The following is a 13,917-nucleotide window of genomic DNA, read 5'->3' on the forward strand; positions in this document are numbered from 1 at the left end:
GATAATTCACAAATATTCCTTTTCTGATTCTACCCTAAGTGGTGGGTTGAGAAGGAAGTGTCATTTATCTTTGCTTGATTGACTCCAAACTTCTTGGACATCTTTTCCTGTCCATATCATTGCCCTATGCCAAAATTCAACTCAATTTGCCTAGTAAATATTCCTGAGCAATTTTTCAAAGTTCCTGTCTGAGGGAAGTGGTTGTGAAGTACAAGCTAGGCATACCCAAACGAGTTGAAATTTGTCAAGGTCCTTCATATGATCAAATCATGACTCTCCACCAAATTTGAGCTCATGTAACTCATCTATGTGCAAGTTTTCCAAGTTTCTGTACAGAGCAAAGCTATATGAAGCAATTGCTATTTTGGTTCATCCAAATAGTCTGAAACGTTTTTAGCATCTTCATACCTTCAAATAATTGGGTCATGCCCTAGTTTAGCCCAATCCCAATGTATATGTGAGTGCTACTTCATGTTTTGTATTTCTGTCCAGTCTGGTGGTTTCTACAGCAACCACTAGTTAAACTCCCCTTCTTGAGCTGAAACTTTGCCATCTTAATCACCTTAGTGTGTGATCAACACCAGACAAATTATTTACCAGGTTACCAAGCTGGTGTCACCGCAGCAAGTTAGAAACACCTTCTTGTTGACTTACTTTGGAGCTAAGTGCAAATCTCTTCTTTGCCCTTGGACCGATTTATTTCCTCATTTTGACTAAGGGTACGACGAGCTATCTACTAGACATGGTTGGTCCGGCAAGAATGCGCTGTTTGCACTAGTGCTCGTGGTGATGACGCTAGCGTCACAACTAATTGCGTGCTTTGGCTGGTTCTCGCCCCTATTCCCGTGGTCTCCCTCCTCGTCTCGACGTCCAACTATGTCCTGGAGCTTCCCCGTGATCGACTGCATCTCCTTGCGTCACTGCCTCGTCGTGGTTCGCCTTAAATGCGCCGCTAGAATAGTGCCATGGTTAGCCTCTGTCCACCATTAGAGCACTGCACAAGCTCGCTAGCGTTGCTCTAGAGCCCTCCCATCGGCTATATAAGCGTGCCCCGAGCCCTCCCGCAGCTCATCCACTCCTCATTTGACTCCCTATCCCACCAGAGTCCTCGGCCCCCTCTTCTTTTCGCTGGAGATCGCCATAGCAGCCTCGGTTCCTCCTCGGTTCTGGCGAACCTAGCCTCTCTCCTCTCCTCCAGAGCTGTCCACTAGCTTCCCCGCATCCTCGTGCGTCGTCCCACCCACTTGTCCATCGCCGAAGAGCCTCGTGGCCATGTCTCCCAAGTCCGGCCGCCGCTCGTCCCGTTCGGCCACCTCACCGACCAGCCGTCCCGAGCCTCCTCGTGCTTCCCCAACTCCACCAACGTCTTCCCCACGTACCGGCGAACCTCCCCACCTCCTCATCTCTCGCTGGAGCGTCCTGCATCACCAGAGTTCATCACCACCGCCGCCTCTTTGTCCGCCTCTGTCGCCGCGGCCTCCCCTCCTCTCTACTCCACCCCGGCGCTAGCTGATTGATAACCCACAAGTGTAGGGGATCGCAACAGCTTTCGAGGGTAAAGTATTCAACCCAAATTTATTGATTCGACAAAAGGGGAGCCAAATAATATTCTTGAGTATTAGCAGTTGAGTTGTCAATTCAACCACACCTGGATAACTTAATATCTGCAGCAAAGGTTTTAGTAGCATAGTAGTATGATAATAATGGTAACGGTAGCAAAAGTAAAGATAAATGTTTTTGGGTTTTTGTAGTAGTTGTAACGGTAGCAACGGAAAAGTAAATAAGCGAAGAACAATATATGAAAAGCTCGTTGGCAATGGATCAGTGATGGATAATTATACCGGATGCGATTCCTCATGTAATAGCTATAACATAGGGTGACACAGAACTAGCTCCAATTCATCGATGTAATGTAGGCATGTATTCCGTAAATAGTCATACATGCTTATGGAAAAGAACTTGCATGACATCTTTTGTCCTACCCTCCTGTGGCAGCGGGGTCCTAATGGAAACTAATTGATATTAAGGCCTCCTTTTAATAGAGAACCGTAACAAAGCATTAGCACATAGTGAGTACATGAACTCCTCAAACTAAGGTCATCACCGAGAAGTATCCCGATTATTGTCACTTCGGGGTTGTCGGATCATAACACATATAGGTGACTATAGACTTGCAAGATAGGATCAAGAACACACATATATTCATGAAAACATAATAGGTTCAGATCTGAAATCATGGCGCTCGGGCCCTAGTGACAAGCATTAAGCATAGCAAAGTCATAGCAACATCAATCTTAGAACATAGTGGATACTAGGGATCAAAACCTAACAAAACTAACTTGATTACATGGTAAATCTCAACCAACCCATCACTGTCCAGCAAGCCTACGATGGAATTACTCACGCACGGCGGTGAGCATCATGAAATTGGTGATGGAGGATGGTTGATGATGACGACGGCGATGAATCCCCCTCTTCGGAGCCTCGAACAGACTCCAGATCAGCCCTCGCGAGAGAGATTAAGGCTTGGCGGCGGTTCCGTGTCGTAAAACGCGATGAAATTTTCTATCTGATTTTTTTCTCCCCAAACGTGAATGTATGGAGTTGGAGTTGAGGTCGGTGGAGGTCCAGGGGGACCAAGAGATAGGAGGGCGCACACTAGGGGGGGGGGCTGTATTGTGGACAACTTGTGGGCCCCCTGGTGTTGATTCTTTCGCCAAAAATTCTTATTAATTCCAAAAAGTGCCTCCGTGGATTTCCAGGAGATTCTGAGAACTTTTCTTTTCTACACATAAAACAACATCATGGTAGTTCTGCTGAAAACAGTGTCAGTCCGGGTTAGTTTCATTCAAATCATGCAAGTTAGAGTCCAAAACAAGGGCAAAAGTGTTTGGAAAAGTAGATACATTGGAGACATATCAACTCCCCCAAGCTTATACCTTTGCTTGTCCTCAAGCAATTCATTTGATAAACTGAAAGTGATAAAGAAAAACTTTTACAAACTCTATTTGCTCTTGTTGTTGTAACATGAAAAGTCGGCATTCAAGTTTCTGCAAATATTATGAACTAACCATACTAACAATAACACCTAGGTCTCACAATTACTCATACCAACAACATAATCAGCTAGCGAGCCATAATAATAAAACTCGGATGACAACATTTCCTCAAAATAATCATAACATGATATAACAAAATGGTATCTCGCCAGCCCTTTCTGAGACTGCAAAACATAAATGCAGAGCACCTTTAAATATCAAAGACTGACTAAACATTGTAATTCATGGTAAAAGAGATCCAGTCAAGTCATACCCAATATAAACCAATAGTAATGAATGCAAATGACAGTGTGATCTCCACCGGGTGCTTTTTAGTAAGAAGGGTGATGACTCAACATAAAAGTAAATAGATAGGCCCTTCGCAGAGGGAAGTAGGGATTTGTAGAGGTGCCAGAGCTCGATTTTAAAATAGAGATTGAATAACATTTTGAGCGGCATACTTTTGCTGTCAACGCAACAACTATGAGATGGTTGTATCCCCCATACTACATGATTATAGGCAGTTCCCAAACAGAATGGTAAAGGTTTGTACTCCCCCAACCACCAACAAGAATCAACCCATGGCTTGCTCGAAACAATGAGTGCCTCCAACTAACAACAGCCCTGGGGGAGTTTTGTTTAATTATTTTGATTTGCTTTGATCGTTTTGGATCATGGGACTGGGCATCCAGGTTACCGGCCCTTTCTCCTGAATGAGGAGCGGAGTCCACTCCTCTTGAGAATAACCCACCTAGCATGGAAGATATAGGCAGCCCTAGTTGTAACATGAGCTGCTTGAGCATACAAAACAGAATTTCATTTGAAGGTTTGGAGTTTGGCACATACAAATTTACTTGGAACGGCAGGTAAATACCGCATATAGGAAGGTATGGTGGACTCATATGGAACAACTTTGGGGTTTAAGGAGTTTGGATGCACAAGCAGTATTCCCGCTTAGTACAGGTGAAGGCTAGGAAAAGACTAGGAAGCGACCAACTGAGAGAGCGACAACAGTCATAAACATGCATTAAAATTAATTCACACCGAGTACAAGCATGAGTAGGATATAATCCACCATGAACACAAATATCATGAATGCTATGTTGATTTGATTCAACTCCATGCGTGAACATGTGCCAAGTCGAGTCACTCAATTCATTCAAAGGAGGATACCATCCCATCATATCACATCATAATCATTCTAATATAATGTTGGCACGCAAGGTAAACCATTATAACTCATAGCTAATCAAGCATGGCACAAGCAACTATAATCTCTAAATGTCATTGCAAATATGTTTACTTCATAATAAGCTGACTCAGAAATGATGAACTCATCATATTTACAAAAACAAGAGAGGTCGAGTTCATACCAGCTTTTCTCATCCCAATAAGTCCATCATATATCGTCATTATTGCCTTTCACTCGCATGACCGAACGATGTGTATAATAATAAGAGTGCACGTGCATTGGACTAAGCTGGAATCTGCAAGCATTCAACTCAAGAGAGAAGACACGGTAATATGGGCTCTAAGTAAAATAAACAATCATGCATATAAGAGCCACTAAGCATTTTCAATATGGTCTTCTCGACACCCAAAAGAAAGAAGAAAAGAAAATAAAACTATTTACACGGGAAATCTCCCAACAAGTAAGAAGAAGAATCTAGAAATCTTTTTGGGTTTTCATTTTAATTCTACTACAAGCATGGAAATTAAACTATTTTTTTTTGGTTTTTCTGAAGGTTTATCGAACACACAAGAAGAAAACTAGAAAAAGAAATTTAAACTAGCATGGATAATATAATGAAAGAGTATGAGCACCGACGACTAGTGTGTGAACATGAATGTAAAGTCGGTGAGAAATACGTACTCCCCCAAGCTTAGGCTTTTGGCCTAAGTTGGTCTAGTACCAAGGATCGCCTGGCTAATATCCATAAGTAAAACCGGGGTTGTACTGAGATGCAGAGGCAACCGCCTCCTGAGCAGCAACGTGTTGACGAGCTGCCTCCATTCCCCTCTCGTATTCAGCTGCTTCTTCCCTGGTGACAACATATTATCCTTTTGCCTGATAATCAATAAGGTAGGGAGCAGGAAGAGTAACAGGGACGACGTTGCGTCTGTCATAGATTAGTCTATAATGGAGGAATTGTTCATTCCTCTCAAGAAAATGATGGTTGAACATAGCTTCTTTATCCAAATAAACAGGAGGTAAAATCATATCCCCCTCTCGTGGGGCTATATTAAGAAAATTAGCCACACGGGTTGCATAAATTCCTCCAAATAAATCTCCCTTACTACTATTATTCTGCAACCTACGTGCAACTATTGCCCCCAAGTTATAACCTTTATAACCTAACACAACACTCTTGAGGACACAAAGATCAGGGACACACATGTGACATGCTTTGTCCTTACCGTTAATGCATCTACCAATAAAGAGAGCAAAATAATGTATAGTAGGAAAATGAATGCTCCCTATGGTAGCTTGTGCTATGTCCCTAGATTCTCCCATAGTAATACTAGCAAGAAAAATCTCTAAATTCAGATTTGCGAGGATCATTAATATTACCCCACTACGGGAGTTTGCAAGAAGTTGTGAAATCCTCTAAATCCATGGTATAAGATGTATCATAAATATCAAACATGACACTAGGAGAATTACGCAGACAGATATATTGGAACCTCCGCACAAAGGAATCAGTCAATTGATAGTATTGAGGGCACTTATCATGTAAGAAGTCCTCCAGCTCGGCATTACGCACATACGCGTCAAATTCCTCCTTGAAGCCTGCTTCGACCATAAAATCATCGGATGGCCACTCACAAGCCCGTACATTTGCGTCCCTCGGCAATTCAACATCTTGCTCACGTATAGCAATTCATGGCCCTTTCTTTGCTGAGGAACCACCTTGGTACATTCTTCTAAGCATAATTCTTTTTCTGAAAATTCTGAAATTTTAGTAACTTCAAAATAAAAGTGAATAAAACTAAACAAGAATGGTAGCAACTACTCCTACAAGTGCCTAGAGCCTATATCATGCATCAAAATTGCTTCGGACCTCATAAAGTTAACATGCAAGCTCAAGAACATGGTCACCTATGTAGCAAAAATTTTCAATGAAAAAAAACTAGAACAAAAACTATTTGGACCAATGGAGGAGTCACATACCAAGCAACAATCTCCCAAAGCAGTTTTGTAAATGGAGCTTTGAGCAAGTAGATCGAAAATCGCAGCAAAATGAGCTAGAACTCGTGCTTGAGCTGGATGGGGATTTTTTTGGGTAGAAGATGAAGTGTGTGGGTGCTGTCATAAGTGGGGAGGGGCCACCAGGGGCCCACGAGACAGGGGGGCGCGCCCTCCACTCTCGTGGCCTGGTGCTTGCCCCTCCTGCAGTGTTTTCCGTGCCTAAAATCCTCAAATATTCCAGAAAAAACCATACTAAATTTGCAGGGCATTTGGAGCACTTTTATTTTTGGACTATTTTTTTGATGCACAGATAATTCAGAAAACAGACGGATAATACTATTTTTGCTATATTTATTCTAAATAACAGAAAGTAAAAAGAGGGTACAGAAGGTTGTGCCTTCTAGTTTCATCCATCTCGTGATCGTCAAAATGAATCCACTAACAAGGTTGATCAAGTCTTGTTAACAAACTCATTCCGAATAACACGGAACCGGAGAAATTTCGAATAACACTAAGTTACCTCAACGGGGATATGAAAATCCCCAACAATGAGAATATCATACTTTTTCTTGAGAGTAGGGAGAGGAAATTCAAAACCTCCAATAATAATAGTTGGATCTTTTTCAATAGAATTGATGCTATGAACTTGAGATTGTTTCCTCGGGAAGTGTACCGTATGCTCATTACCATTAACATGAAAAGTGACATTGCCTTTGTTGCAATCAATAACAGCCCCTGTAGTATTAAGAAAAGGTCTACCAAGGATAATAGACATACTATTGTCCTCATGAATATCAAGAATAACAAAGTCCATTAAGATAGTGACATTTGCAACCACAACAGGCACATCCTCACAAATACCGACAGGTATAGCAGTTGATTTATCAGCCATTTGCATAGATATTTCAGTAGGTGTCAACTTATTCAATTCAAGTCTATGATATAAAGAGAGAGGCATAACACTAACACCGACTCCAAGATAACATAAAGCAGTTCTAACATAATTTCTTTTAATGGAGCATGGTATAGTTGGTACCCCCGGATCTCCATGTTTCTTTGGTATTCCACCCTTAAAAGTGTAATTAGCAAGCATGGTGGAAATTTCAGCTTCCGGCATCTTTCTTTTATTTGTAATGATATCCTTCATATACTTAGCATAAGGATTCATTTTCAGCATATCAGTTAAGCGCATACGTAAGAAAATAGGTCTAATCATTTCAGCAAAGCGCTCAAATCCTCATCGTCCTTTGACTTGGATGGTTTAGGAGGGAAGGGCATGGGTTTCTGAACCCATGGTTCTCTTTCTTTACCGTGCTTCCTAGCAACAAAATCTCTCTTATCAAAACGTTGATTCTTTGATTGTGGGTTATCAAGATCAATAGCAGGTTCAATCTTTACAACATTGTTTTTGCTAGGTTGAGCATCAACATGAACATTATCATTAACATTATCACTAGGTTCATGTTCATCACCTGATTGTGTTTCAGCATCAGAAATAGAAATAGCATTGGGGTTCTCAGGTGTGTCTACAGTAGGTTCACTAGAAGCATGCAAAGTCCTATCGTTTTTCTTCTTCTTCTTTTTAGAAGAACTAGGTGCCTCTAAATTATTTCTCTGAGAATCTTGCTCGATTCTCTTAGGGTGGCCTTCAGGATACAAAGGTTCCTGAGTCATTCTACCAGTTCTAGTAGCCACTCTAACAGCAAAGTCATTTTTATTATTTAATTCATCAAGCAAATCATTTTGAGCTTTAAGTACTTGCTCAGCTTGAGTAGCAACCATAGAAGTATATTTGCTAATGAGTTTAAGTTCACCTTTAACTCTAGCCATATTATTGCTCATGCGTCCTATCTCGAAAGTATTATTCTTTAACTCTCTACCAACATAAGCATTTAAACTTTCTTTCCTAGCCATAAAGTCATGAGATTCATCTAAGCGCGGGCTATGAAATTTAGTAGAGGGGATTTCAACTTTATCGTATCTATAGAGAGAATTTACATTTACTACCTGTGTCGGGTTATCAAGACAATGTGGTTCTTCAACAGGTGGTATGTTAAGACCATGTATTTCTTCAATAGGAGGTAAATTACTAACATCTTCAGCTTTAATACCCTTTTCTTTCATTGATTTCTTTTCCTCTTGCATATCTTCAGGACTGAGAAATAAAACACCTCTCGTGTTCGGAGTGGGTTTAGGAATAGGCTCAGGAGTTGGCTTAATTGGTTCAGGAATTGCCTCAGGAAGAGTCCAATTATTTTCATTAGTCACATATTATTCAATACTATTTCAGCTTCGTCAACTGTTCTTTCCCTGAAAACACAACCAGCACAACTATCCAAGTAGTCCTTGGAAGTATCGGTTAGTCCATTATAAAAGATATCAAGTATTTCATTTTTCTTGAGAGGATGATCAGGCAAAGCATTAAGTAGCCGGAGAAGCCTCCCCCAAGCTTGTGGGAGACTCTCTTCTTTGATTTTCACAAAATTATATATTTCCCGCAAGGCAGCTTGTTTCTTATGAGCAGGGAAATATTTAGCAGAGAAGTAATAAATCATATCATCGGGACAGCGCACACAACCAGGAGTAAGAGAATTATACCAAGTCTTAGCATCACCCTTTAATGAGAACGGAAATATCTTAAGGATATAATAATAGCGAGACTTCTCATCATTAGTAAACAGGGTGGCTATATCATTAAACTTGGTAAGATGTGCCACAACAGTTTCAGATTCAAGGCCATAAAAAGGATCGGATTCAACTAAAGCAATAATCTCAGGATCAACAGAGAATTCATAATCCTTATCAGTAACACAGATAGGTGAAGTAGCAAAAGCAGGGTCAGGTTTCATTCTAGCATTAAGAGACTGCTGCTTCCATTAGCTAATAATTTCTTAAGATCATATCTATCATTGCAAGCAAAGATAGCTCTAGCAGCTTCTTCATTCATAACATAACCCTCAGGAACAACAGGTAATTCATCTTTAACTCTAGCCAAATTATCGCTTACACGTCCTATCTCGAAAGCATTATTCTTTAACTCTCTAGCAACATAAGCATTAAAACTTTCTTGTCTAGCCATAAATTCATCAAATTCATCTAAGCAAGGGCTATGAAATTTAGTAGAGGGGATTTCAACTTTATCATATCTATAGAGAGAATTTACATTTACTACCTGTGTCGGGTTATCAAGACAATATGGTTCTTCAACAGGCGGTATATTTGGACCATGTATTTCTTCAATAGGAGGTAAATTCTTAACATCTTCAGATTTAATACCTTTTTATTTCATTGATTTCTTTGCCTCTTGCATATCTTCAGGACTGAGAAATAAAATACCTCTCTTCTTCGGAGTGGGTTTAGGAATAGGCTCAGGAGTTGGCTCAATTGGTTCAGGAATTACTTCAGGAACTGGCTCAGGAAGAGTCCAATTATGTTCATTAGTCAACATATTATTCAATAGTATTTCATCTTCGTCGACTGTTCTTTCCCTGAAAACACAACCAGCACAACTATCCAACTAGTCCTTGGAAGCATCGGTTAGTCCATTATAAAAGATATCAAGTATTTCATTTTTCTTAAGAGGATGATCAGCCAAAGCATTAAGTAACCAGAGAAGCCTCCCCCAAGCTTGTGGGAGACTCTCTTCTTTGATTTGCACAAAATTATATATTTCCCGCAAGGCAGCTTGTTTCTTATGAGTAGGGAAATATTTAGCAGAGAAGTAATAAATCATATCCTGGGGACTATGCGCACAACCAGGAGCAAGAGAATTATACCAAGTCTTAGCATCACCCTTTAATGAGAATGGAAATATCTTAAGGATATAAAAATAGCGAGACTTCTCATCAATAGTAAATAGGGTGGCTATATCATTCAACTTGGTAAGATGTGCCACAACAGTTTCAGATTCAACGCCATAAAAAGGATCAGATGCAACTAAAGTAATAATCTCAGGATCAATAGAGAATTCATAATCCTTATCAGTAAAACAGATAGGTGAAGTAGCAAAAGCAGGGTCAGGTTTCCTTCTAGCATTAAGAGACTGCTGCTTCCATTTAGCTTATACTTTCTTAAGATCATATCTATCATTGCAAGAAAAGATTTCCCTAGCAGCTTCTTCATTCATAACATAACCCTTAGGAACAACAGGTAATACATAATCATTGGGAGAACCTTCATCATCACTATCATCAATAATAGGTTCTTTAGTAATTTCATTCCCCCTAACTCTAGCAAGTTGTTCATCAAGAAATTCACCTAATGGCAAAGTAGGTTCACGCACAGAAGTAGTTTCATCATGCATAGCAGAAGTGGCATCATCAATAACATGTGACATATCAGAATTCATAGCAGTAGCAGGTTTAGGTGTCACAAGTTTACTAATAACAGAAGGAGAATCTAGTGCAAGGCTATATGGCAGTTCCTTACCTCCCCTCGTAATTGAGGGAAAAATAGTAGTTCGGTCATCTTTCAAGTTCTTCATAGTGATCAACAGATATAAATCCCAAGTGACTCAAAGAATAGAGCTATGCTCCCCGGCAACGGCGCCAGAAATTAGTCTTGATAACCCACAAGTATAGGGGATCGCAACCGCTTTCGAGGGTAAAGTATTCAACCCAAATTTATTGATTCGACACAAGGGGAGCCAAAGAATATTCTTGAGTATTAGCAGTTGAGTTGTCAATTCAACCACACTTGGATAACTTAATATCTGCAGCAAAGTGTTTAGTAACAAAGTAGTATGATAATAATGGTAATGGTAGCAAAAGTAAAGATAAATGTTTTGGGGTTTTTGTAGTACTTGTAACATTAGCAACGGAAAAGTAAATAAGCGAAAAACAATATATGAAAAGCTCATAGGCAATGGATCAGTGATGGATAATTATGGCGGATGTGATTCCTCATGTAATAGCTATAACATAGGGTGACACAGAACTAGCTCCAATTCATCGACGTAATGTAGGCATGTATTCCATAAATAGTCATACATGCTTATGGAAAAGAACTTCGTGACATCTTTTGTCCTACCCTCCCGTGGCAGCGGGGTCCTAATGGAAACTAAGGGATATTAAGGCCTCCTTTTAATAGAGAACCGGAACAAAGCATTAGCACATAGTGAATACATGAACTCCTCAAACTAAGGTCATCATCGAGAAGTATCCCGATTATTGTCACTTCGGTGTTGTCGGATCATAACACATAATAGGTGACTATAGACTTGCAAGATAGGATCAAGAACACACATATATTCATGAAAACATAATAGGTTCAGATCTGAAATCATGGAACTCGGGCCCTAGTGACTACCATTAAGCATAGCAAAGTCATAGCAACATCAATCTTAGAACATAGTGGATACTAGGGATCAAACCCTAACAAAACTAACTTGATTACATGGTAAATCTCATCCAACCCATCACCGTCCAGCAAGCCTACGATGGAATTACTCACGCACGGCGGTGAGCATCATGAAATTGGTGATGGAGGATGGTTGATGATGACGACGGTGATGAATCGCCCTCTCCGGAGCCCCGAACAGACTCCAGATCGGCCCTCCCGAGAGAGATTAGGGCTTGGCAGTGGCTCCGTGTCGTAAAACGCGATGAAACTTTCTCTCTAATTTTTTTCTCCCGGAATGTGAATATATGGAGTTGGAGTTGAGGTCGGTGGAGGTCCATGGGGCCCACGAGATAGGAGGGCGCGCCCTAGGGGGGCACCCCCTGTCTCGTGGACATCCTGTGGGCCCCCTGGTGTTGATTCTTTCGCCAAAAATTCTTATTAATTCCAAAAAGTGCCTCCGTGGATTTCCAGGACATTCCGAGAACTTTTCTTTTCTACACATAAAACAACATCATGGCAGTTCTGCTGAAAACAGCGTCAGTCCGGGTTAGTTTCATTCAAATCATGCAAGTTAGAGTCCAAAACAAGGGCAAAAGTGTTTGGAAAAGTAGATACATTGGAGACGTATCACTGATCCTCTGAACGGGTGCGGCCCGGCCCCATGGTTCCGCCGGTGTGCTCTGCCGGGCCGGAGCTTGCCGGAGCCGGCAGGCCCCTTCGCTGGAGTCCGCCTCTGCCTCGCCTCGGTCTCGGACGGGGCCCGAGCAACGTAGAAGACGAGGAATGCCTGGAGCTCCCCTTGCCCATGGACCACACCGGTAAGTGGCACAAGCCCGATCCCAGGTGTTTTAAGTGGAGACGTTTTCTTGAAAAATGTTTTTGCTAAAGGAAAGCGTATTCTGTGAAGCTTCAGACGGAAATACGCTTTCACTTCTCCGAAAGCGTACTTTGGTTCTGCTGCGGCCCAGAATATGTATCCTCTTTCTGAAAACGTATTTACCTTTAGACGCTTTATGGTTTTCCTCCCAACGGCCTGTTTGCTGAAGTTTATTCACAAATTGGTCCCTGATCTTCAACACCTCACAACTTTTCAACCGTAACTCCGATCGAGGTGAAACCAGCACTCACTTCTTCATCTCGTCGAGCTCTTTCTGTTGGTGCCATTCTTGTAAAGTGTTCACACTGTGAAAATGTACATTTTGCCCTTGCTTCAAATCAGCCCCCTCCGAGAGAGAACCGTCCGACGTTTCGTTCCGTGGCTTCACCGCACTTCTTCCCGGAGTCTCCTTCACCCCCAGGCAAGCCACCACAACCACTTGCATGATTGTCATGCAGTAGCCATGGTTTTCAACTTGAATATTTAATAAATGTTTGCTTCTTTTGATACGGATATCGGTGTTTCGGTGATGCTTATAGATCGGTGTTCACTTTCATGCTATGCTCTTCTGCATCTTGTTATCTTGCACTTATTACTAGTATTATTGTTATATGTCATGCTTGATAGTAGTGGTAGTGTGTTCTTTCGGATGCATGTTTATGAGCTGTTATCTAGTGCCGTTGCTATGCATGTTACTTTGTATCCTGCTGGTTATATGCTTAGTTGGTAGTATTCTGGATGAGTTCTTGCATGTTATTTATTTATGATGCTAGTGGTCATGATATGCTCATGTGTAATGTTATGCCCGTCAGCTTACCATGCTCATTTGGTTAATGTTTCATTATGGTTATGCTCGATGAATATGTTGCACCTCCATGCTTATGTTGATTCATGTTCATGCATTGTTGTTGCACCATTTTATTTTATAGGCCTCATCTTATTGCATTCAAGTTTAATCGGACTTAATTGAAGTTGAACAACTGTTGGCTAAGTCATGGTGCCACCATATCGAGCTGACCAGTGCAACCACACTTGCCTTATGGAAGGGTCCTAACTAGGTCTATTGTCGTGCCTCTCACCGGTGCCTCTGACAAGGGAAGGTTATGGGCGAGCGCTACCCTGATCAGGTAGGCGGACATAAGCCTCGTGTGCCCGTAGTTGTTGTTAGGCGCCTTTTTGTCCCCATTTGGGAGTTTATGTTTTGCCACGACGATGGCTGTTGGTGTCTTTGGTAGGCACAGGGCCACCCAGTACTGAACCCTGAGGTGGTGTTGGTCGGAGTGGCCGGGAGAGTGTCATGGCAGTAGGACGGTTTTATCGGAACGTTGTTGGTCCACACGAATGGGAGTGCGAGGCCATGGGTTCCATGGTGTGGGTACAGTGTGCTAACCTCTGCAGAGTGTGTATTAAATCTATCGATAGCCGTGCCCGCGGATAAGGGCCCAGTTTGTGTCAGTCACACTATGGGTCAA

The sequence above is a fragment of the Triticum dicoccoides genome, chromosome 6B, assembly GCF_002162155.2.
Source record: "Triticum dicoccoides isolate Atlit2015 ecotype Zavitan chromosome 6B, WEW_v2.0, whole genome shotgun sequence".
In the NCBI taxonomy this organism is placed as follows: domain Eukaryota; kingdom Viridiplantae; phylum Streptophyta; class Magnoliopsida; order Poales; family Poaceae; genus Triticum; species Triticum dicoccoides.